Here is a 25,524-nt window from a genome sequence, read left to right on the forward strand (position 1 = left end):
TATGGACTAGAATCGAACTTGAACTTAATGTTTTGATCTTGTATCTCGAAACCATGTTATCACCTACTAGCCGTTAGGGAAACTGAGTACGCAAGGTATTAGTGGTATTAGTGAGAATAGCCGGCTTCCACATACTAACCGTTAGTGAGTTTCCTATGTCCGAGAATTTGGAAGTAAACAAACCTAACCATGTTATCATCTAGATTGGGATTTATACCTTTATGTTAAACTATGATGCCCGAAGAAAACCCCGAAGACCTAGCGTTTTGTTTTACTAGTTTTACATCACTCTTCTTATTGACATTTACTTTTATTGCCTTTTTATAGTTAACTTCCATTGCTTTCTTATTTCCATTGAATTCTTTACTTATTTTCACTGCATTCACAAAACCTCCACTGTTTCGTTTGTCTTGATCTAGGTTACCTAACTTGAATTCTTCCTTGTAGCTACACTCCCTGTGGATTCGATCCTTAAATACTACTCTGATATACTTTGCACTCGCATGAGTCGTGTGGTCTTTCAGGTAAAAGCCTGGGGCGAAAGAAAACCTGCATCAAGCTTTTTGGCACCGTTGCTGGGGAGTGATTCAAGATACCGTTGCAGGGGCTAACCTCCTGTCAAGACACTTTAAGCTCAAGGCTTATTCTCTTTCTTTCTTACTCTACTTTGATAACTTCTTGTTCCCCTTCTAGCTTTGGTTTTTGACATCTGCAGGTGCATGACAAAGAGCAAAAACTCCGGTGTACCGCCATATCAAGACATAGGTCAACTGGAACACAAAATCCGAAGACTTCAAAGACAACAATCATGGCCGAACAAAGGAACCGAGATTAAGGTCTCCCTGCGTATCAGCCGCAACAAGTTCCGGCCTTAGGTGAGCACGGACAACCCTTACACGATGATGATGGCAACCCCATCTACGAGGCGGCCGAAGAACATGTCGATCCACAAGACCGAGAGTATCTTGAAGCTCACCCTCTATGCGTCGGAGAAAACATAAATGTTCCTCTTCCATGACCTCCCAATTTTCCTAGGCAACCGACATATATTCCACCAATAAGACTGGCCGCTCCTCAACGTACGATAGTCAATTACGACGCACCTAACCGGTACCCTCAGGATTGAGCTGCCATACGAGTACCTAGTCTAAGGCAAGATTTTGAGATCAAACCTCAAATCATTGGCCTTGTGAAGCAAAACAAATTCCATGGTTTGAACATAGAGCACCCGATGGATCATATCAACCTCTTCGAAGAAATCTACAGTACTACACAATCCCATGGGATACGTAAAGACTATTTTAAGTGTAAGCTTTTTCCTTTCTCGTTGGCCGACAAGGACATTAGATGGTTAAAGTCTTTATCTCCACGGTCGATTACTTTGTGGGAAGGATGTAAGTTAGCCTTCCTAAATCACTTCTATATGAAGTCCAGATCCAAGTCTTTAAGGAACAAGCTGCAAGGATTCTAACAAAGACCGGTCGAATCCTTCTATGAAGCATGAAAATGATTTAAGGACTACGAACACGATTGTCCTCATCATGGTTTCCTCGAAGGTAACGTTATAAGTACCTTTTATAGTGGACTGCATACCAAGTTCCAACTCTTTCTTGATACGGCTAGCAATGGCGACTTCACAACCAAGAATGTTGACGATGCACATGCCTATATAGAGAATTTGGCGACCAGCAACAGAAATGCTTCCACTGATTTTGATAGAACCATCCATACTAAAGACTCTGACTCAAACAAGATGTTCGAACTGAAGAACACGATGGCCCAACTTCTGAAGAATCAAAACCGTGCCCTAAACGCATGCGAGACGGTCGGTAAAACGGAAGTTTTCCAAGGGTACAATGACACATTTGATCAAGAAGAAGAAGTGAACTATGTTGGAGCCCAAGGATTCTACCAGAATTGCAGTTACAAAAATAACTTCAACAACAACTTTAGAGGTAACTCTAATCTCTCTTATAGGAACCCAAATGTTGAGAACCCTCAAGATCAAAACTACCAACCGGTGAAACCTTTCCAAGGGCGATTTCAAAACGCCAACTACAACACCAATATCTTCCAGCCAAGCGCCCTTCAGACTGGACCCACCGAACCCGCACCATCTAACGAAACTAAGCATGAGATGATGATACAAGACATGACGAACGAGAATCGAAAGGCAAGTCAAGCTATGAAAGTGCGGATGGGGAACATGTACTTTGATTAAATGGAAAGTTTGAACGTTTTACCACGCATATGAAGAAGCTCGAGACTCAAATAGTGCAGAACTCTGAGTCGGTCAAAAGGCAACCTAACACACTCCCAGAAAGGACTAAAGAGAACCTTAAGGGAATTTGTAACACGGTGGCATCCGCCCAAACCTCTGTCGATGAAGCCAAGTCCTGAGTTCCACCCGTCAAACCCGACCAGGACGTCGCCTGCAAACCATAAGAGGATGTCAAGGTCAAGCCCGAATGCTAACCATTACGGAGGCTTACCAAGGCTGAAGACCTGGGACGTTTTGTCTGCTCTTGCTCAATAATAGGTATTGAATTTCTTGACTCTCTTTGTGATTTTGTTACTAATGTGAACTTAATGTCAGGAAGTGTAGAGGAGAAGAACGGATTGCGAGATTTATCTCCATCCAACCTTAGTCTAGTCTTCGGAGATGCATCCCAGCCCGACAGATTAGTTTGCGACCCTCGGCTGGTGGTAGGGGATTGTTTAGTCCCGACCGACTTTCACGTTTTAGAGATGGATGAGGAGATTGATAAGCCGTTAATCTTGGGATGACCCTTTCTTGCAACCGTCGGTGCCGTGATTGACCACAACTGCAAGAAAATCATATTCACCAAGGTTAACAAGAAAGTCATCTACCCGATGATCTCCAAGACGGTTCCAGCCTCCCTGAGTCCTCTGCCTTATGATCCTGTTGGTCCCGATATCAGCAAGGAAGAGAAAGGCAACCGTGTAATCTGCAAGAATGCCCCAAAACTGCCGTCCTAACCGCCCGACCTGCCTAAAATCTCAAAGGTGAAGATGAGCGTTCCTCCGAAGCTTGGTAAGAAAAGCAAGGAACACATCCAAGAGATGATAAAGCGCATTGAAGAAGTTTTCCTACAAGATAAGGTTTCTAAAACCCCATATAGAAGGAAACTTACCATAGAAGCAAGGGCAGGGTATCAAGACATCAAGGACGCCAAGGAGAAGCGATCCCTGAAGCTCCTCCCCATTGAACCTAACTGGTTCCCAAACGTCGAACCAACGACGTTAACCAAGTGCGTTCAGTAGGAGGCAACCCACTAGGTAAATACTTTCCTTAAGATTTAAATTTTGCTTTTGCTTTTGATCTTATTAGTATTTGTTTCAGTTTTATATAAAACACACCAAAAAAAAGAGAAAAATAGAAACAGAAGAAGCCAAAAAAAAGAGAAGGAAGAAGGTCACATAGACCTGTCACTTGGCATCGTGACAACCGGCCTGGCTACTCATCCGAGTAACCAGTGTCACCTGAAAAAGCCGACCCGACCGTGTCAATCTTTGGTCGGAGTCCGCCCGACTGTGCCACCCTTTGGCCAGAGGTGCCTCACCTAGCCGCCCGGAACAAGATTGTCGGCCTGGGCAAGAAACTGCCCGCCGATCCGGGCGACCCAAAACTCGGCCAACTATGTCTAGCCCATGAATGGATAGGGGAAGTTGCACCGCCATGGCCGATAGGCCAGCCATTGGATTCGTTTGACCTGCGAACCATTCCGCCCATCTCAAAGACAATCGACACCATCCAACACCTGACCGCTTATATATCCACCCACTCCACCCTTTCGGCCAAGCACCGCAACTGCATCGCCATCCATTCACACAATCCGTTACCATAAATTTGATCTTATTCGTTGCCATAATGACAAAAACAAGATAAACTCTATCTTAGGTATGTTTTATTTATTTTGTTTTGTTAAAGCTATTGGTGGTTTTAGGTTTTTGTTTCAAGGAATATGTGAATGGAGATTAATATCATGGAATTCGACTATACTAAGCCGAGTAAGTTCGATGTTAAGCAAGGCGAGAGATCATCCGGTTAGTCACCACAACAAGGTGACATTGTTCTTAACCTATCTTTCTCACGAATCATCCCTATGCTTATTTTCACACCGGGGACAGTGTGAAGTAAGTCTGGGTGGTTAATGAATCTTTTACTGCTAATGCTACTCTCTATTTTGTTACTTGAAACCTTTTTCTACTTTTTACACGGATACGAATACGTGATATGTCTATAATTTGCATGTTTTCAGTGTTCATTCATTATCATTTTGAGTCTAGTTTCATATCATTCATCACTGTTTTATATCATTTCTTATCATTCTTGCATACTTTGCATGATTAGGATAGCTTTGCCTATATATTGCATTTTTGAGTTTTTTTCAGGTGATTTGGAGCTGTTTGCGAGCAAATTGGAAGAAGCGAGCCAGAACCAAAAGGACATACTCGACCTCAGGCCGAGTACATCGAGCACAATACTTGACCCCCTGGTCGAGTGACTTTGGAGCCATTCTACCCATCTACTCGACCCTCAGGTCGAGTAACCGCAGCTCAGGCCACTCGATGACATTACTCGACCCCCTGGTCGAGTATCACTTTGCCACACCACCTGATAACACTCGGTCGTTCACTCCACCACGTTACTCGACCCCCTGGTCGAGTATCATCACTCACCATGAACACCATCACTCGACCAAGCACTTGATCACATCTTTGGAGTCTACTCAAATTTGCACTCAACCAGACAAGATGACCACAAGGAAGAGAAGACGAAGTATTTGGAAGCGGCCTGGAGCCCCATCGGATCACGAAGCCCATCTCGGCCCATTATCACTCTATGGGCCGGGCGATTAGGTTATTGGCCCGTCTACTATCTTTTTATTTAGTTTTGTATAAATAGATGTCTTAGGGTTCTGTCCGAGAAATCTAGTCGACTTTGAGTTTTTGTTTCAGTTTTATTTTCTGTTTTACTCTGGCTGCGCCGCTTTTGCTTCTGCAACCTGTAATTCGAGACTTTTACAAGTTATTCAGATTCCGCATTTAATTTCACCTGTCATGTACTCTTTATCTCTTTACTTTTGCAATATTATCATTTACCTGCGTTTATGTCTTTGAGCATGTTATCTGAGTAGTGACATAGAGTTCTTAAGGATGGGATAGAGTAGTTGTGGAATCCATAGTCTGTAGAATGGTTAAGTTTTAGAATTGATTGAATCCCTTCAGGACTACTTGTGTTTACTGCTTATTTCTTTCTGATCAACTGGAATTCGATCCCAAGCATTCCCGCACCCAGAAGGTGTTCGATGGAATGCTTGATCCACTAGTTCCTGAAATATTCGTCTCTATCCCAAGGGATTGACCGTTTAGAGCGTTTATTGACTTTATCAGTCTGTTCTTATTGCCTGCATAGTTAGATTCTGTTAATGGGAATTAGTCTGGGCTAGCTTTGCTTGAGGATTTCTATCACGGGAGTGAATTGATCTGTTGTTGAACCTGTTGTTTAGGGATAGCTTGATTGCGCTTGTTAACCATTCGAATAGGCTAGGATACCACTCTATTCGATTACCCCATCCTTTGGAATTTCTCGTCTATCTGATTTCTCTGTTTTATCATTATCGCTTAATCGTTCTCATTGCATGTTTCTTAGTTTTTGCAATTACTCGACCAACTTACTCGACCACACCCAGTGTCTGGCAACAGACTGTGCAATCGAGTATAGTTGTCTTGTTTCCTGTCTATTACTCGACCAGTACACTCGACCACACCCAGTGTCTGGCAACAGACTATGCAGTTGAGTATAGCTGGTTCATATCCTGTCTGTTACTCGACCTGTTACTCGACCACATCCTACTTCTGCCATCAGCCTGTTGTGGTCGAGTGATTTTAGTAATTCATTTATTGTTTCTGTTTTCTGCATGTTCGCTTAGGACTGTTAGGAACCCCAACACTGTTATTGCTTGGCTTGACTTAGTGACTTCTGATCACATCTCATCTATTTGCATCACACCCATTTGGATTGACACCCTAAGTACTACAACGACATGATAGTGCTATAGGATTAATTGATTAAAAAACTATTATCAATTTGGCACCGTTGCCAATTGGATGTTTGTTTGCTATATTTGAGATTGTAGAATACTTAAGATCAAGTTCTTTTTCATTTTTACTGAAAGTTACTAACTTTGTGTTTTTTGTGTTTGTCTGTTTTGATTCAGGTACTGCGAATCACCAGCTTCACCACTTGGTACTCGTTGTATGCAAACACGATCACAAGGAAATCAGAATCTCCTATTCAAAGATAACATCTACCGTATTGCACGCCAACTCAGAACACAAACAGCAACAGACACAATGGTAGATGAGCAAGTACAACCAAAAAACATAGGTGCAGGTGATGCACCACACAACCACAATCAGCGTAATGGCATCGTGCCTCCACCAGTGCAGAACAGCAACTTTGAGATCAAGAGCGGTCTCATTGCCATGGTTCAGAGCAACAAGTTCCACCGCCTCCCTATGGAGGATCCACTCGATCACCTAGACGAGTTTGATAGGCTCTGCAGCATAACAAAGATCAATGGAGTTAGTGAGGATGGCTTCAAGCTCAGATTGTTTACATTCTCTCTTGGAGACAAACCCCATCAGTGGGAAAAGTTGCTTCCTTAAGGCTCTATCACCTCCTGGAATTACTGCAAGAAAGCCTTCTTGGCTAAGTTTTCTCATACTCCAGGACTGCGAGACTAAGGAATGATATTTCCGGTTTCACACAGACAAATAATGAGACTTTCTGCGAAGCATGGGAGCGTTTCAAAGGTTACCAGACACAATGTCCTCATCATGGTTTCTACAAAGCTTCACTTCTCAGCACCCTCTATAGAGGTGTCCTTCCCAAGATCATGATGCTTCTTAATAACACTTCTAACGGGAACTTCCTCAACAAAGATGTTGAAGAAGGATGGGAGCTGGTAGAGAACTTGGCTCAGTCAAATGGCAACTACAATGAAGATTACGATAGAAGCATCTGCCACAGCTCTGATTCTGATGAGAAGCACTGCAGAGAAATGAAAGCTATGAATGACAAATGGACAAGCTACTCCTTGTGCAACAGAAGCACATTCATTTTCTGGGTGATGATGAGACGTTCCAAGTCCAGGATGGGGAGACTCTGCAGTCAGAAGAGGTCAGCTATGTGGAAAACCAAGGAGGTTACAACAATGGTTTCAACAACTTCAAGCAGAACCATCCCAATCTGTCTTACAGAAGTACAAATATTGCAAACCCGCAGGACCAAGTCTACCCCTCTCAGCAGCAGAATCAACCCAAGCCCTTTGTTCCATACAACCAAGGTCAGGAGTATTTTCCTAAGCAGCAGTATCAGGGCAACTATCCGCAGCAACTTCCACCACCTGGGTTCACACAGCAGCAACAACAACCAGCTTCAACAACTCCAGATTCTGACTTGAAGAACATGTTACAGCAGATTCTCCAGGAACAAGCAGCAGGAGCAATGGATCTCGCCAAGAAGATGGCAGAAATCCACAACAAGGTTGATTGCACTTTCAACAATCTGAATATCAAACTTGAGGCATTTACCTCTAAGGTCAGATACATGGAAAGACAACTACATCAACCTCTGCTCCAAAAGTAACAGGACTTCCAGGGAAGTCAATCTAAAACCCGAAAGAATACGCCACTGCTCACGCAATCACTATCTGTCATGATCGAGAGCTGCCTACTCGACATGTCTCCAACTCAATCGCTGAGGACAGTGATGTTCAGGACAGGGAGGCTTCTACTCATATTGAAATTTCAGTTGTTGGACTCGACCATTCAGTTGGATCCCGTTTTCAAACTCAGTCCAACCTAGACGAGAAAGCAACCATCATTGAGAGGATGGTAAAACGATTCAAGCCAGCACCATTACCTTCACGTGCTCTTCCATGGAAATTCAGGAAAGCATGGATAGAAAGATACAATTCTCTTGCAGAGAAGCAGCTTGATGAGATGGAAGCGGTGATGCCTCTAATAGAAGTTCACAACCTGATCTCGTATCCTCACAAAGATACGAGAAAGTCAATTCTGGAAAGGATCAAGATTTATCAAGATTTAGAAGACGAATGTAATGCTAATCCGTCTAGGGCCACTGTTAAGAGGAGTGTTCAAGAAAAACTGGAAGATCCTGGAACTTTCACTCTACCATGTTCCATTGGTCAATTGGTTTTCAGCAATTGTCTATGTGATTTGGGAGCTTCAGTAAGCTTAATGCCACTCTCCGTGGCAAGGAAGTTGGAATTCACTCAGTACAAGCCTTGCGACATGACTTTGATCCTTGCTGATATGTCTTCAAGGAAACCCTTTGGCCTGCTACAAGATCTGCCAGTAAAGATTAATGGAGTGGAAGTACCTACAGATTTCGTTGTGCTTGAGATGGAAGCAAAACCTAAGGATCCTCTAATCCTAGGGAGACCTTTCTTAGCCTCAGTGGGAGCGATGATAGATGTCAAAGACGGGAGAATAAGTCTCAACCTTGGGAAGCACATCAAGCTGCAGTTTGACAACAACGAAACTTTGCAAAGGACAGCTGTAGAAGAAAAGATCAGGGCTCAACCTCAACCTTCAAATTCAATCACCAGACCAAGCACAACCTCTACACCTGACTTGCGAGATCTCAAAAAGAAATTTGATGAGCAAGAATAAACCATAGAGAATCTAGCTCAGACAGTTGAGGAACTTAAGAGTAAATTGGATCAGATGCAAGAGAAAGCTCAATCAAAATGCGGGATTGATACTATCCCGAGAAAAAAGTTTACTTCAAGACGGTCTGAGGAGATAAATTATCCACCAGAAGAGAAAGAGGCCTATTTCGAGGAAAGAAGAATTGAGTATTCTTCTACGCATCTCTCAAGAGAGGATGCTGAATATGATGATGAGATCAGAGAGGACTATGCAGATCCTCTCTATCACCCATTTTCTTCTTAATGAGTGTGAGGAGTCAAGCTAGAGACTTTAAACAAGCTCACTTGGGAGGAATTCCCAAGACTGTTTCTGTAAATAAAACTTTTATTTTCTTTTTATTTTTGATTTGTTTTTGGTTGTGTTTGTGATTCTCAGGAACAGAGAAACAGCGTGGAGGTAGAGTAAAAATTTAAAAAATTTACTCTACAGAGCAACAAGGGATCGAGTATGTGAGAAATTCAAGAATTTGAAAAACTTTTGTTGCACTTAGAAGCCATGAGGTCGAGTAAGTTGGTCGAGTATTAGTGATGATTTTAAAAACCAAAATTTTGAAATTATACTTATACTCGACCAACAGAAGCTACAGAGACTTGGAGGGAGTTTAACAAGTTTACAGAGGATTACAGAAGGTTCTAGTCAACAGGGAACAATGCTTCAGGACAAACAGACCAAGTGCGTCCCACCTTCTCTCCTTTTTGTCCCCCCCCCCCACGCCCTTTTAGTGATAAGGAAATCCCAAGGCTTCATCACAGCCACTCGATCCAACCTCATCTCTTCACACCGACGCCATCTCTCCCTCACAACTCTCACTCGACCAAATCTCACTCGCCATCTCTCTCACCGACTCTCTTTCACTCGATTGCGATGTCCTCTCCAATCGCCGCTTACTCGGCCACCTGACCTTTACCGTCTCTCCGTCGTCTCCGTTCACTCAACCTTGCCGTTCGAACTTCACCATTCCTCACAGCTTCGTCTCCTTCTCACTCGACCACAACTCGACCTCTCCGCGCTTCATCTTCATCTTCATTTACTCGACTTTACCGGAGCTCCTCGCCGTTCTAGCTTCGCCATCTCTCACTGCTCACCATCTCTCCTTCACTCGACCACTTCACGCTTCGCCTCAACATCTACGCCAGAGTTTCTCGCCATTCACCGTGCTTCCGTCGCCTCCATACTCGAGTTTACTCGACCTCACGCCGTTCACTCACCGCAAGCTTGACTCGGCCACCAAGGAACTCGCCTCCCCCTCCTCACCCCCTCTCAACCACTCGACCTCATCGTTGCCATCTCTAATCAAAACCGCCACCATGTTCTCTCCATTCGCCGTTTACTTGACCAAACTGCCACTACAATCAACCAAACAAGCCTTGCCACCATTCACTCAACCACGACGTTACCGTCTCTCATTCACTTTCACTCGACCGCAAAACCGCAAAACTCGAATCCACAATTTCAACGTACTCGACCGGTTTAATCGACCGTGTACTCGGCCGGTTTAGTGTTTGCGCTTATTAAAACTAACATATTGACGTTTAGGTTTGAGTTGCATTTTTTTCCAGGAAATCAATATGAGTTACTACAGTGGCGAGTCCTCTATGGATGCGGATTACAACGTCGATGAAGGTGAGTCTTGGTCAACTAGACCGGAGAGAGAGCAACAGGCTTATGAGAGTTTCAGAGCTGACACCCAAAGCTTAGTAGCTTGACGCAATGAGAGGAGAGCTGAACGACTTCTAGGGAACGAGGTACCCCTGTTATCAGACTTTAGCCCAGCTGGGGATACTGGAGGACGTACATCACTTATTTGAGAAGTGTCATCTGGAGACACTGATGTCTTACCCGTACGTCGCCTACAAGAAGGAAACAATAGAGTTTCTCTCCACTCACAGCAGATGAGCTGGAGAGTGAAGGGTTGCGGTTCTTGACTTTTTCAGTGAGCGAGCACCGTTACCAGCTATCTATCGGAGCTTGGAAGGATTGTTTGGTTTCCCAAGTGAAAAGGGAACTAAACCCAAGTTCGAGAGGGAAGAGTTGAAGGATTTGTGGTTAACTATTGGGAACGATATGGCGCTCAACTCTATGAGGTCCAAGAGCAACCAGATTCGAAGCCCTGGGATCCAGTACTATCAACGCTCTGTAGCGAATGTTCTGTACTCTATGGAATCTACAGGCACCGTGTCTAACACAGACATGGAGATGATTGATTCTGCACTCACGGGCATTCTCCGCTGAACAAAGGGGAAGAAGTTCCTAAAGGGCGACCTCAATGATGCTCCACCGGTTATGCTTCTGTTGATCCACCTCTGTGGATACAGGAAGTGGGCGCACACCAACGGGAAGAAGAGGGCGCGAAGAGCCCTTTGTGTAGGTGGTGTTGTGACACCAATTCTGATAGCATGTGGTGTACCTCTCACGTCTCCACGGTTCGATCCGAGGATGATGGATTTAGATCACTTGCGTCGTTGTGAGTTTCTGGAGCACGACATAGTTGGCGATTTCTATCGCTAGAAGTTCGAGCACTCCTTGACCCGAAAAGCCAACATTCTGCTTCCCTGCACTGAGGCCACAACCATACTCCAGGGCGAAAACATTGACTTCAAGCCTGCGCGTGATTACATCTACTTTGAGAGCGCTCCACCGACTGATGACAACGTCCCTACAACAGATTCTATAGAGGATGAGATTGCTGAGACAGATGAGGATAGGGAGGAGGAGTACGATACGAGCATGTATCATTTCAGTGAGCATGTACCTCCAGCGAGGGAGAGCAAGAGCTTGAGCGAAGCTCACAGAAACAACAGCAAGTTGCAGAAGTGGTGCAAGAAACAAGATAGGCTACTCATCAAGTGCTTCAAGGCCATCAAGTTTCTGACTGACAAGCTAAGCTGCTCCTCTTCTACCACAGCTATTCCGCAGGGAGAGCCTCCTCTAGACATGCCCTCGAGGAGATATGACGCGTCAGAGCCAAGTCGCCACAGGCCAGAGCCAGTTCAACACAGGCCTGAGCCTAGTGACCGAGTAGTCTCATAGGTCCCTGCGAGGCATTCATCATTTGAGCCTCGGGAGCTCGGGAGAAAGAAGAAGGCTGCATTGGCTCAATCTGGCAGTAGGAGTACATGACTTCTCCAGTCCCGAAGCTTACGTGACCGCGGTTCTGGCCGCAGCAGAAGAAGAGAGGTCGAGTATCATCAGAGCGGTGCTGGCCGCGACGAAGGAGCAGAGGTCGAGTAACCCCACGGGGAAGCTGAGACACAACAGGGAGATTCTTCGATGGCATGGGAGCAATCACAGGCAGCTATTGACGACCAACTCCGTTCCTTTTTCCACTGAGGTAAGCACCTCACTTCACCATTGTAATATACCATCTCTTGTTTTTATTTTGTTTCTGTGATGTGTTTTGTCCTCAGTACTCTCTTCCAAATTTGGTCACACAGTGGACTGTGTGATTTAAGTTTGGGGGAGGGCTCAAGAAGTGTGTGTTGCATTGTATATAATCTCTAGTCTGCATTCATCTAAGAGCAAGTCTAGCAAGGGTTTTTAGTGGGTTTCTATGTTGGGTTTTTTAAAAAAAATGGGCCCGGATGAAAAAAAACAGAACAATCCATTTAGGATCGTTCCTAAAATTGGGTTTTTCGCGACCCAATAGAAACTCATACGTGGCTTCATTTTATTGGGTAAACGTTTTGACTAAACAAAAAAAAAAAACACGCGTTTTTTTGTTTTCTTCTTCTCTCTGATTTCTTCGTGGTCGCCGACGGAGACCCCAAATCGATTCTGCTTCTAACCAAATCGAAACCCTCATCATGGTTCGTATCTCTTCTTCTTCGAATCGATTTGATTTTATGAGCTTTGAAATTGAATTTTGAAAGAGATTATGATCTGATTGCATTGGTATGTATATTGAATTACGAATTCTGGGAATTTTTAGTTCGTGTACTAAGCTTGAGCTGCATATGTTGTTATTAGCTTGTTCTTAGTTTTCTATATGTTTGCTTCATTCTCAGTGAAGTCATATTGTTGTTTCTATATTAACATAGAAATTTCAGATCTTTATGTGTTTGTTCTGTAGCTTTGTTTGTACCTATATCCTTCAAAGAAAAACTTACGGATTCAGGTATATGTTTTGTTGTGGTAGATAGAGGAGCATTATGTGGCTCAAGGTTTAAGTATTGTTGGATACTTTGATTTGGTTGTCTGAAAAGTTTAGATGTCGTGTATTCATTGCATAAACTGGCTTTTGCTTGTTAATCTTTCAAGCCTTCAAAGCATCTGGACAACGATTTTGCATTATGTATTTGATCTTTTGGTAGTTCGTTTTAATTAAGTTTTTGTTTCTATATTTTTTCTGAGGTTATTTGGAGGATTTGCAACAAAGTTTGCTGCTTCTTAATTGAATATAATCCAAATGCAAAGGTGGTTGGCTTGAGATCGAATGCAAGGTAATTTATCATTTTGTATTTATTTATGTGATCAATGCTTTGCTGTTATTTACTGTGATAAATGCTTCTTTGTTGATATAAAACTGTAGTTAGATAAACGTCAATTGCTTTTGTAGGTAAACGTCAAATGCTAGTTCTTATAGCATTTAAAACTGTAAAACTGTGATGATTGCTTGGTAGGTTAATTTTAGTCAATAGTATTTAGTATGGCATTGATTGTGAGTTGTCTAACAAAGCCATAATTTGCCTTTAAAACACAAAACCGTAACCTTTGATTTTTAAAACACACAACCACAAACAATAATATGATTCACCGAATCCATATCATCATACTTCAAGCTTTATAAACCTTTTGAACAGTCAAGATGACAGTCACATTCTCCCACCAAATCCATATGAATGCTTTGAACTTGGATCAGCAAATGTCCCTGTGTATAGCACTGAGTGGTCTGATGATGATCCAAGTGAAGATGAAGCACCAATTGCTGGGAAAAAGGGAAGAAAGGGAAGAAAGGGAAGAAAGTCAAGAAACCAAAGAGGAATTGGTCATCAACTGAAGATGTTGTTCTCATAAGTGGGTGGCTGAACACTTCCAAGGATCCGGTGGTGGGCAATGAGCAAAAGGGGGCAGCTTTCTGGGAACGTATAGCAGCGTACTACAACTCAAGTCCCAAGCTCAAAGGTGTGGAAAAGAGAGGCCACATATGTTGTAAACAAAGGTGGTCAAAAGTGAATGATGTTGTGAACAAGTTTGTAGGGAGCTACTTGGCTGCAAGCAAACAACAAACAAGTGGTCAAAATGATGATGATGTGGTGTCTTTGGCACATCAGATCTTCTCAAAAGATTATGGCTGCAAGTTTACTTGTGAGCATGCTTGGAGGGAGCTTAGATATGATCAAAAGTGGATTGCTCAGTCTACTCATGGGAAAGCAAAGAGAAGAAAATGTGAAGATGACTCTGAACCTGTTGGCCTTGAAGACAAGGAAGCTCGTCCCATTGGTGTTAAGGCGGCCAAAGCCGCAGCCAAAGCCAAAGGAAAAGGCAAGCTAAGTCCGGATGAAGGTGAAGAAACCAATGCTTTGAAGGAGATAAAAAGTATATGGGAGATAAAAGAGAAAGATCACGCTGCCAAAGAGAAGCTAATCATTATTAAAGAGAAGAAAAATAGGACTAAGTTGCTTGAGCGTCTGTTAGGGAAAACAGAACCTCTATCTGACATAGAGATTGAACTGAAGAACAAGTTAATCAATGAGTTGTTGGCTTGAGTTTCAGTTGTAGGTTAAGTGTCTGTTTCTAGATTATGGTTCTCTAAGTGTCTGTTTTAACTCTGTTTTTAAGTTTAGTGTCTGTTTCAAGTGTGTTTTTATATTTAGTGTCTGTTTTTTGTCTATGTTTTATGTTTAAGTGTATGACTATGTTAATCAATGAGTTGTTTCAGTTTATGAGTTTGAGTTGTTTCACTTTGGCACTTTCAGTTTCAGTTTATGAGTTTGAGTTGTTTGACTTTCACTTTCACTTCAGTTCTGTTCTATTTTTGATCTAGTCTCCAAGCTTACTTGGTATTTTACTGATGCAGAACATGTGAGAAAGAAGAAAATGAAGAGCCAACAAAACAAAAGTTAGGTCTTGTTCCAGACGACCAGTTTCTTGCTCAAAATCCGGTTAAGTTTTCTTCTGACTCTTACCTTTTTTTTTTTTTTTTGGTTGTATCTTATTAGCAGTCATACATTTGCAGAATAACAGAACAGTAGGATTATGGTTTCTATTTTAGTCAACTGGTTAACGAGCTTGGTTGTGCTTTGGATCTTCAGTGTGGAGTTTTATTATTAGTTTTCTCGCACAAATTTCTTCATACTGTATCTGTTCTAAAAAATTATGGCTATGTAGGAATAGAATTTGGGCTACGAAGAAGTAAAACCAGATACATTTTTTCGATCTGCAATAGATGTATGATTGAAGGTATCAATGATTACAAGCTTTAAACATCAATCTCCTATGTATTTTTGATAGAATTTGCAGACAATGAAACTTAAACATGCACCTTTATTAGCTTCACGCTCACTAATCTGTAGAATCATTTTCTGCCTTGGAGCTTTGAGTGTGTATATATAACAGAATCATATCGGGTGAATCCTGCAGGGACAATTGAGCTTCACTACCTGTTAGGTCTTGCACCACACATGGAGCATCTAACTGAGGAAACAGAGCCAACAAAACAAAAGTTAGGTCTTGTATCTTACTAGCAACAAAAACGTTTCAGAAACGTTGAAAAAGTTATAAGTCCGTGCTCTTTGGAATGTATTATATCATTGGCAACCAATTTGTTTGTTTGTGAACATTTTCAATGATTTTGGACCGCATTTAATTGGAGTCACATGTGGACGCAGACCGCATTTAACCGGTTTGACAAAATATGTGTTTCTTTTAACGATGACAAACCACTACTGAATCACAGAATCATAAGCCTTGTTTTAATGGAGAAGAAAGAATATCAAGTCCAAGTGTTTGCCATTCTTTAGTGCCGACATCAAGTACTTTAGTATGTCACCAAGGAATGTACTTTAGTTTTGTCACCACAAACTTGATTGTTCTTTTCATTTGAACCATTGATTATTGTACCATTCATTTGCACCATTCACTACTCCTTTATATTGTATGAATGAATGTACACCGAATAAAAAGAATTCCGAACACACTACTCCTTTATTGTTCTATATATAATCCGAACACTACTTCAATATTTCTATCAACTCTCTTTATCATAATAATAAACACTCTTTTTTATCAAATCATTTTTATCTCTTCTCTCTTTCTATAATTTTGCTAAAATGGCAGGTTCTTCTTCAAACTATAATCTCGACGACATGTTCGATGATAAGTTTGATCAATGCTTTGATCAAGCATTAGAGAGTTATGGTAATCGCCAACGAGTCAAGCCAAGGAAAAAAAAAACATATATCGAAAGAAATCGTGAAGAAGGTCACATCCAATTAGTGAATGATTATTTTACAGAGAATCCAACATATCCTCCCCATATATTCTGACGCCGGTTTAGAATGAACAGACCGTTGTTCATGCGTATCGTTGAGAAATTCTCCAATGAAGTCCCATACTTTAAACAAAGAAGAGATGCCACCGGAAGACTCGGTTTCTCGGCACTACAGAAGTCTACAGCAGCAATTCGTATGCTCGCATATGGTATTGCGGCTGATGCGGTTGATGAATACCTCTGAATTGGTGAAAGCACGTCGCTGTTATGTTTGGAACATTTTGCAGAAGGAACCATAAATCTGTTCGGGGATGAGTATCTAAGAAGACCCACACGAGATGATCTTATACGACTTCTCCATATTGGAGAGCAACGTGGATTTCCCGGGATGATAGGAAGCATCGACTGTATGCATTGGGAGTGGAAAAATTGTCCCACCGCTTGGAAAGGACAATATACACGTTGATCAGGAAAACCAACAATCGTTTTAGAGGCCGTTGCTTCACAAGATCTCTGGATATGGCACGCGTTTTTTGGACCCCCAGGTACCTTAAACGATATCAATGTTTTTGACCGCTCACCAGTTTTTGATGATATATTACAAGGTCGAGCTCCGAAAGTGAAATACGTAGTCAACGGGAAAGACTATAATTTGGCTTACTACCTCACAGATGGAATTTATCCTAAATGGGCTACATTTATCCAATCAATTTCAATTCCACAAGGTAATAAAGCTTCTTTATTTGCTACAACTCAAGAAGCTTGTCGTAAAGATGTTGAGCGTGCTTTCGGAGTTTTGCAAGCTCGGTTTGCCATTATCAAACATCCAGCTCTTTTTCATGATAAGGTGAAAATTGGCAATATTATGCGAGCATGTATAATACTTCACAATATGATAGTAGAGGACGAACGAGATGGTTACACTCAGTTTGATGTATCTGAATTCGTACATCCAGAATCAGCTAGCTCTTCACAAGTGGATTTCACTTATGCTACAGATATGCCTTCAAATCTCGGTAATATGATGGCCACTAGAGCTCGAGTTCGTGATCGGATTAAACATGAAGAATTGAAAGCTGATTTAGTTGAACATGTATGGCAACATTATAACTAGAATCAATCTTAAAATGTAATCGTTTTTTTTTCCGCTTTTAAATATGTTTTTTTGCTTCTTCTTTCTATATCATGTATGTTTAAAATTTGATAATTCTTAATCATAATCATATTTGCTCAAATAAAAATATTTAACAAATTTTCTTTTTTTCAAAATTTTTTTGTTTTAGAAACCCACTTAAGGATTCCACCAATGGACCAAAAAATTTCCAAAAACTCGTAAAAGTTTCTAAACTACAAAACTATCCAAATTTATTAATAAAAAATACATAGAAACTATACTTTAGAAACTAATCACTGGATTTGCTCTAAGGCATAGAAAAAACCCAAAAAAATTGAAAAATTTCAGAAAATGATTTCACAAAAACAGTGTTCATGTAGTTGCATTGCATTTAGGATCGAGTCTAGAGTGTTTCATTTAGGATTGTTACATATGCATAGGAGATAATGATGAGATAGCCTTATAAGCATTTTGGTTCACCAGATAAACTCAGTGCCCTCGTTGTTAGTTGTCTGATGCGTAGTCAATGAAATCGAAGTAAAACAGCACCATGCCTACATTGCTCTACTCGACCATACTGTTAGGATCTGATACCATTCCCTATCAATTTGAACTTGAATCTGATTTAGAATTATCATGTCTTGGCATCGAATTAGAACTCATGGATACCCTAAAATACTTGGATTTTCTTACTCATTTTAACCACTCTTGTTAGTCCAAGTGGCTCACTCTCCTTTTTAGAGCACTAAACTCGAACCCAAACCTAAACTTTCTTTCAAGCCCTATATCACTTGTGAGTGTCTGTGAGGTCTTATTTTGATTGAGCTTGGTAGAAAGTGTTAGGTTCGTAACGACAGAGATAGTGTCTCATGTAGTTCTAGTTCGCATTTTTCGGACTGGATAGGACTAGGTTGGTGCTTATATCATGGGGTGGGATGTGTTTAAAATAAAAGGGTGAATTCATTGTTGATAAGGAAAGGGAAAGAATCTAGTAAAGGTTTTGGGAATGTTAAAGAAAAGAATGAGGTTCTTGTTAGCTAAAGAAGAAGGGTTAAAAGCCTTTGGTTTTAATGATTAAAAATAGGAACCTTAGTTGTTAAAGAAATCCAAATCCGCTAGATGTATCAGAGTGTTGAGAAAGCTTCTCCTAGAGTTAAGAGAAAAGAAAAGAATGATATGAAAAAGAGTTTAAAAGATTCACGAGTGCAAAGGGTAGAGTTAAGTTCTTGTATTGGCACTGGAGTTGGGAGTACCATTAGAGCTTCATTTTTATACTCTGGGTAGATGGGATCTTATCTCTGTATGCATAGCTTGGGACTTACCTTTAGCATTCTACTAAAGCTCAATCATTTTTTGAGAGATCCCTTGTTACTGAAGCCTATTCTGTAAGGGACCATTACCTTAGCCAAATGAGTTCATTGATGATGCATTGCTTGATTCACGTTCTAGAACTAATGAATCTTAAAGGGATTGGTAGATTTGAAAGCATGTGTAGGTCGAGTATAAGAGACGGATTGATTGATAACAAGGCATGGCTAACGTTTTTGAGTAAAATTCGATCATATCGCATCTTAGAACTACCAACTTGGACATTGATTTTATTTGCTCTACCTGATGCTTTGGTTCTGAGTCCCCACCTTCAAACCTCTCCTTCAACTATGTCTTCTTATTTGCTTGAGGGCAAGCAAAGACTAAGTTTGGGGGAGTTGATATGTCTATAATTTGCATGTTTTCAGTGTTCATTCATCATCATTTTGAGTCTACTTTCATATCATTCATCACTGTTTTATATCATTTCTTATCATTCTTGCATACTTTGCATGATTAGGATAGCTTTGCATACATATTGCATTTCTGAGTTTTTTTTAGGTGATTTTAAGCTGTTTGCGAGCAAATTGGAAGAAGCGAGCCAGAACCAGAGGACATACTCGACCCCCAGGCCGAGTACGTCCAGCACAATACTCGACCCCCTGGTCGAGTGACTTTGGAGCCATTCTACCTATCTACTCGACCCCCAGGTCGAGTAACCGCAACTCAGGCCACTCGATGACATTACTCGACCCCCAGGTCGAGTATCATCACTCCCCATGAACACCATCACTCGACCAAGTACTCGATCACATCTTTGGAGTCTACTCAAATCCGCACTCAACCAGACAAGATGAGCACAAGGAAGAGAAGAGGAGAAGACGAAGTGTTTGGAAGCGGCCTGGAGCCCCATCGGATCACGAAGCCCATCTTGGCCCATTATGACTCTATGGGTCGGGTGATTAGGTTATTGGCCCGTCTACTATCATTTTATTTCGTTTTGTATAAATAGATGTCTTAGGGTTCTGTCCTGAGACATCTAGTTGACTTTGAGTTTTTGCTTCAGTTTTATTTTCTGTTTTACTCTGGCTGCACCGCTTTTGCTTCTACAACCTGTAATTCGAGATTTTTCCAAGTTATTCAGATTCCGCATTTGATTTCACCTGTCATCTACTCTTTATCTCTTTACTTTTGCAATATTATCATTTACCTGCGTTTATGTCTTTGAGCATGTTGTCTGAGTAGTGACATAGAGTTCTTAAGGATGGGATAGAGTAGTTGTGCAATCCGTAGTCTGTAGAATTGTTAAGTTTTAGAATTGATTGAATCCCTTCAGGACTAGTTTTGTTTACTGCTTATTTCTTTCTGATCAACTGGAATTCGATCCCAAGCATTCCCGCACCCAGAAGGTGTTCGATGGAATGCTTGATCCACTAGTTCCTGAGAATTCGTCTCTATCCCAAGGGATTTGCCGTTTAGAGCGTTTATTAACTTTAGCAGTCTGTTCTTATTGCCAGCATAGTTAGATTCCGTTAATGGGAATTAGTCTTGCTAGCTTTGCTTGAGGATTTCTATCACGGGAGTGAATTGATCTGTTGTTGAACCTATTATCTAGGGATAGCTTGATTGCGCTTGTTAACCATTTGAATAGGCTAGGATACCACTCTATTCGATTACCCCATCCTTAGGAATTTCTCGTCTATCTGATTTCTCTGTTTTATCATTATCGCTTCATCGTTCTCATTGCCTGTTTCTTAGTTTTTGCAATTACTCCACCAACTTACTCGACCACACCCAGTGTCTGGCAACAGACTGTGCAGTCGAGTATAGCTGGTTCATATCCTGTCTGTTACTCGACCTGTTACTCGACCACATCCTACTTCTGGCATCAGCCTGTTGTGGTCGAGTGATTTTAGTAATTCAGTTATTGTTTCTGTTTTCTGCATGTTCGCTTAGGACTGTTAGAAACCCCAAAATTGTTATTGCTTGGCTTGACTTAGTGACTTCTGATCACATATCATCTGTTTGCATCACACCCATTTGGATTGACACCCTAAGTACTACGACGACATGATAGTGCTATAGGATTAATTGATTAAAAACCTATTATCAATACGTTCTAACAAAGCAAAAAGTTTTTATTTTATTTCTTTTCAAAGTATCATTGGGCAAGGACGATGTATGGAACGATGAACCTACTATATGATGAATAAGACCATTACAAATGTGCTAACTCATTCCCTAAGTGACAAAATTTGTAGGACGGACAATACCTATAAACCCACTACCGGATCTTTCTCCTGAAGTCTCACTATAGAGATTCTGTTTGACCTGACGTTAACTCTATTTTATTTGGACGATTTAACCTCACCCTAACTCTTTCTCATGAAGGGGTGTTAGATCAAGGACACGAGCATATACATTCAGGACTTCTTATCCTTTTTTATATCTCTCTGCTGATCCTGATTGCTCATTTTTAGTGGTTCCTGCCCTTAAATCCTATACGATTTTTAAGCCTCATGCATTCTCTTTTCCTTTTTTGTTTAGCAAGTGTGTGCAAAAACGTCGGAGAGAAAGGAACAACACAGTTTCCCGCCACAAAAACGAAAGAAAGAAGTAAAAGAGAAATTGCAACAATGCGACCTAAGAGCTTATTCTTCATTGGAACAAATTCAAAAAGGTATGCTCATTAGATTCGGTGATTAGGACATCTGTTTTCTCTTCCATAAATAAAAAAGAAGAAAATAAAATAATAATAATAAAAAAAAAAAAGAAGGAAAGGAAACATTTCAACTAAGAGAGTCCAATAGCATATGATAAGTTTCAAGGAAAGACATGGGCCATCTAAAGGAGAGATGAGCCAATTACAGAAGGGAGCCCCAAATGACACTCTCTATTGAGACAGCTCACGCCACTTATAATTAATGTAGAGAGTTAACTAACGAGATTCTAGAGTTCTCTAGTAGGTCCGAGACGGATGGAAAAGGATAGTGAAAGTTTTGGGTCTATAGTGAGAATGTTCTAACGAGATGTCTTTGCCTTTATACGTCCACGGGATATATTTTAGAACATGGTCTCTGATAGTAGGAGAGTTCCCGCTTTTTCAAAACAGCTCCACTAGTCTAGCTTTGTTGTTTGCTTGAGGACAAGCAAAGTCTAAGTCTAGGGGAGTTGATAACATCGTATTTTTGCCCATTTTTACTATGTTTTATTAGGTTTTCCATGGAGAAATCAAGAGTTAAAGGACACTTCAAGGTATATTTTGAGTATTTGGGCTTCAAGGAAGAATTATGAGTTTTCATGCAAAAAGGAGTAGAAACGACCAAATTCCGTTTCATAACAGTTTATGTGCCTCAGATGTTTAGCATCCGGCCAAGGTCTACCCGATATCGTCATGGAGGTAACTTGGTTTCATTGGAAAGCTAAAAGAGTCAAGATTAATTTCGAAGTCGAATCGAAGAAAGCCATGAAGCCGTTAAGAAGTTATGGCCCAAAGAGTGAAGACATGTCATAGAATCGCGGTTTTGGAAATGATCAATCTAAAACCGCCGACCGAAGAGACTTGAACCCGGGTGTCCCCTCAAGTCTTCCATCGATCATTAGGGTGCACAACCACTCCTTCCCTTCATCTTGCCACCGACTTCAAGCCTCCCTAAGTAGCCCAGGAACTTGGCCCATCACTTACTAATCAATGGAAGGACGTTTCTACCATTTGACCTAATGAAACCCTATAAATATAAGGATTAGGGGAAACCCTAATCAAACCCCACAAAATTAGGCTGCCTCCTGCTCCTCTCATGGCCTCCAAGCCGTCCTCCTCTTGTTCTTCATTTGTTTTCTCTTTTCTCTTCTATTATTAATTCTCTACTTGTAAAAGAAAGAAGATTCATCAAGCTATGGATTTCCATAGAAGATGTCTAAACCCTTTTCATACTCATATTCTTTTTATGCAATTGCTTATTCATATGATGTTGTGTTTTTTGAATATGTGTGAGTAGATCTCTAGATTGGTTTTATGGGGTTTCAAAGGGTATTCATGGGGACCTTAGATCAAGTTTAAGTTTGCAGTTTCTATGGTTTCTTTGATCGTTTACACTATTCTTTCTAGTTGAATTTAATCTTCATACATGTATGTCCGGAACGCCACCTAGTACATGATCTTATGTTCTTTATACTTGGCAGAATCTTGTATAATTGCTTTAACTAACTAAACTGAATAAAGAACTACAACCGTTGCACGCCCGCCGAGTGATAGGGACTTATGGACTAGAATCGGACTTGAACTAAATGCTTTGGTCTTGTATCTCGAAACCATGTTAGCACCTACTAGCCGTTAGGGAAACTGAGTACACGAGGTATTAGTGAGAATAGCCGGCTTCCACCTACTAGCCATTAGGGCTAGCTGGTCTTGAATGAGTTTCGTATGTCCTATAATTTGGAAGTAAACAAACCTAACCATGATATCATCTAGATTGGGATCTATACCTTTATGTTGAACCATGATGCCAGGAGAAAACCCTAAAGACCTAGAGTTTCGTTTTACTTGCTTTACACAGCTCTTCTTATTGACATTTACTTTTATTGCATTTTTGTAGTTTACATCTATTGCTTTCTTATTTCCATTGAATTCTTTACTAATTTTCATTGCATTCACAAAACCCCCACTCTTTCGTTTGTCTTGATCCAGGTTACGTTACTTGAATTATTCCTTGTAGCTACACTCCACATGGATTCGATCCATAAATACTACTCTGATATATTGTGCACTTGCAGTAATCGTGTGGTCTTTCAGGTAAAAGCCTAAGGCGAAATAAAAATCGCATCACACGGCTATCCATTCTCGATCCAATCCAAACAATGGCAAAACCAACAATGGTAATACCTAATCCCATTCTCGACTAACTCGAGACATACCGGTTTACCTAATCGCTTTTACGACTCATTTACTCAATAAAACTTTTAGAAACGTTTGTCCCATGAGCATCATGAACCATGCTCAAATACCAACAATTGTAACCCCTCTGAATCGCTCTGTGGCCAGACAAGCCAAGGGAAACCCGGAAACGTCACGTTGATAGCTCTCACAGACAACCCAACTTAGGTTCCAAACGGATTTAGACCCTTAGTCGGATCACCCACATGAACCATCCCTCATGAACGGGGTTTAGGCTTTTCAACCCTTGACATGACCGTGAGTTGGGTTAATCCGGACAAGACTAATATCGAATAAAAAACACTCTTTATACGAAAATAATACTTTATAACATATAAATTCTCGTACAACCAAGTATCCAGTACGTTTAAACAATGGGCCCTTGAGCATACACGCTCAAATCCGACAAGAACCAAAATCATTACGTTTTGCAAAAAGCAACAAACTCTATACAGGCTTTCCTACGTCCCGAGCATCCCTCTAATGGTTCCCACTACGGTGTCCCGCAAAACAAATTAGAATCATAAGTAATCTAAGATAACTTACTGAGCTCGGTCTACCTGCAACAGATATTAGTTCCCCATCCTGAAACACGCAACAGAGAATAGCAACGAAAGGTAGCTTGCCGAAGCATCTACCAAAACATGCACGTGGAATTTTGACTACAAATTTTATTAAGTTTTAAAGGGCTTGATATACTGCCTTCAAACACCCCCACACCAAAAATACACTCTTGGGATCTCTTGCTTTAGAACCACATAGGCATGTAACCAGAGCATCCCTACCAAACCCTACACCATTATGTAGACAAGTCGGCCAGGGTAGCTAACCCCGTCTCTCCAAGCCCTTCGCACTACATGGCAATCAAGTAACAACGTTAACAAGACCCCACGATAGCACGGTTCACTACAAAGGTTAGACATATCACAATCTTGATACGCTTATTGTCACTACCTCCTACCACGAGCACCACGCATCAAGACCCCAAAATTTCTAGATATTATGAAACATATGGTCACTCAAACACATAGAATCATCAATATCCTTACTCAACTCAACCTCCAAACCATAAGCCTTAAAGCATAAGAGTCTAAAAAATCTCATATGCGTCTTATTACCACCTTTCACACCATTAATCAATACTCATGAAATTATTCAATGAATGCAAGAGTATGATCATGCAAACAAACAAGCAATCAATCACCCAAATAAACACCCAAACTTATCATGTGCCATATCACATGCTTCGAGACTCACAGAGATTCGTCTGAAGGTTCAAGGTTAGCTTCAACAATTCTCGGTCCCGGACAAGGATTTCTCATTCACGGACAAGTTTTCTTCAAACACGGACAAAGGGTCTTGATCATGGGCAGAGTTTCTCGATGGTAACACTTTTTCACCATTTCTCGGTCGGATGGTCACTTTAAAACTCGGCAGCCTCTCCGTTTCCCTCTCTTTTTCCTCTCAGAATACTTTAGGCCGAATGGAGTTTATATAGGGACGGCATGGGCGAGTCATCAAGGACACCTGTCATCTGCCTGTGATGACACGCAAGCAGCCTTAATGGGATGGTAACACGTGGAATGGGGAAACTTCAGCTCCAAGGGTGGTGGATTTTGGCTCCACTCCACATAAATTCGGCTCCAAGCTACTTTGCTTGGGCTTCAAGTCAACCGGCTCGTGCATCCTTGAGCAGCATCTCTCGATTGGCAAAAATTCTCTATCAGTAGAGTCTCTCGATCGGCAGAATTCTCGATCGGCAAAAATTCTCTATCTGTAGAATTCTCTCGATCAGCGGAATTCACGATAAGTAGATTCTATCGATCGGCTAGACTCTCTATCGGCAGAATTCTCTCGATCGGCAGAATTCACGATCGACAAATTCTATCGATCGGCTAGATTATTCGGACTCGACGTTTTGTTTCCCATCACTCGGCCAAGTTCATGTCCATCTTCTCGGCTTTCATTCCTTAG

The 25,524-nt window shown here is 41.2% G+C and overlaps 5 pseudogenes across 5 annotated transcripts; all 5 read left to right on the forward strand.

The window, feature by feature from the left end:
* Positions 1-1,045: 1,045 nt before the first annotated feature.
* On the forward strand, positions 1,046-3,526 carry AT5G34834 (annotated as a pseudogene; the record flags this gene model as incomplete). The annotated part of the gene is made up of 1 exon: positions 1,046-3,526.
* A 518-nt stretch (positions 3,527-4,044) lies between these two features.
* Positions 4,045-5,031, forward strand: AT5G34835 (annotated as a pseudogene; the record flags this gene model as incomplete). The annotated part of the gene is made up of 1 exon: positions 4,045-5,031.
* A 1,254-nt stretch (positions 5,032-6,285) lies between these two features.
* AT5G34836 lies at positions 6,286-9,006 on the forward strand (annotated as a pseudogene; the record flags this gene model as incomplete). The annotated part of the gene is made up of 1 exon: positions 6,286-9,006.
* Positions 9,007-13,510: 4,504 nt separating this feature from the next.
* Positions 13,511-14,470, forward strand: AT5G34837 (annotated as a pseudogene; the record flags this gene model as incomplete). Its single annotated transcript has 1 exon — positions 13,511-14,470.
* A 1,564-nt stretch (positions 14,471-16,034) lies between these two features.
* AT5G34838 lies at positions 16,035-17,309 on the forward strand (annotated as a pseudogene; the record flags this gene model as incomplete). The annotated part of the gene is made up of 4 exons: positions 16,035-16,084; positions 16,262-16,404; positions 16,483-16,656; positions 16,741-17,309.
* Between the last annotated feature and the right edge of the window lie 8,215 nt (positions 17,310-25,524).

The sequence above is a fragment of the Arabidopsis thaliana genome, chromosome 5, assembly GCF_000001735.4.
Source record: "Arabidopsis thaliana chromosome 5, partial sequence".
NCBI classification, from domain to species: Eukaryota; Viridiplantae; Streptophyta; class Magnoliopsida; order Brassicales; family Brassicaceae; genus Arabidopsis; species Arabidopsis thaliana.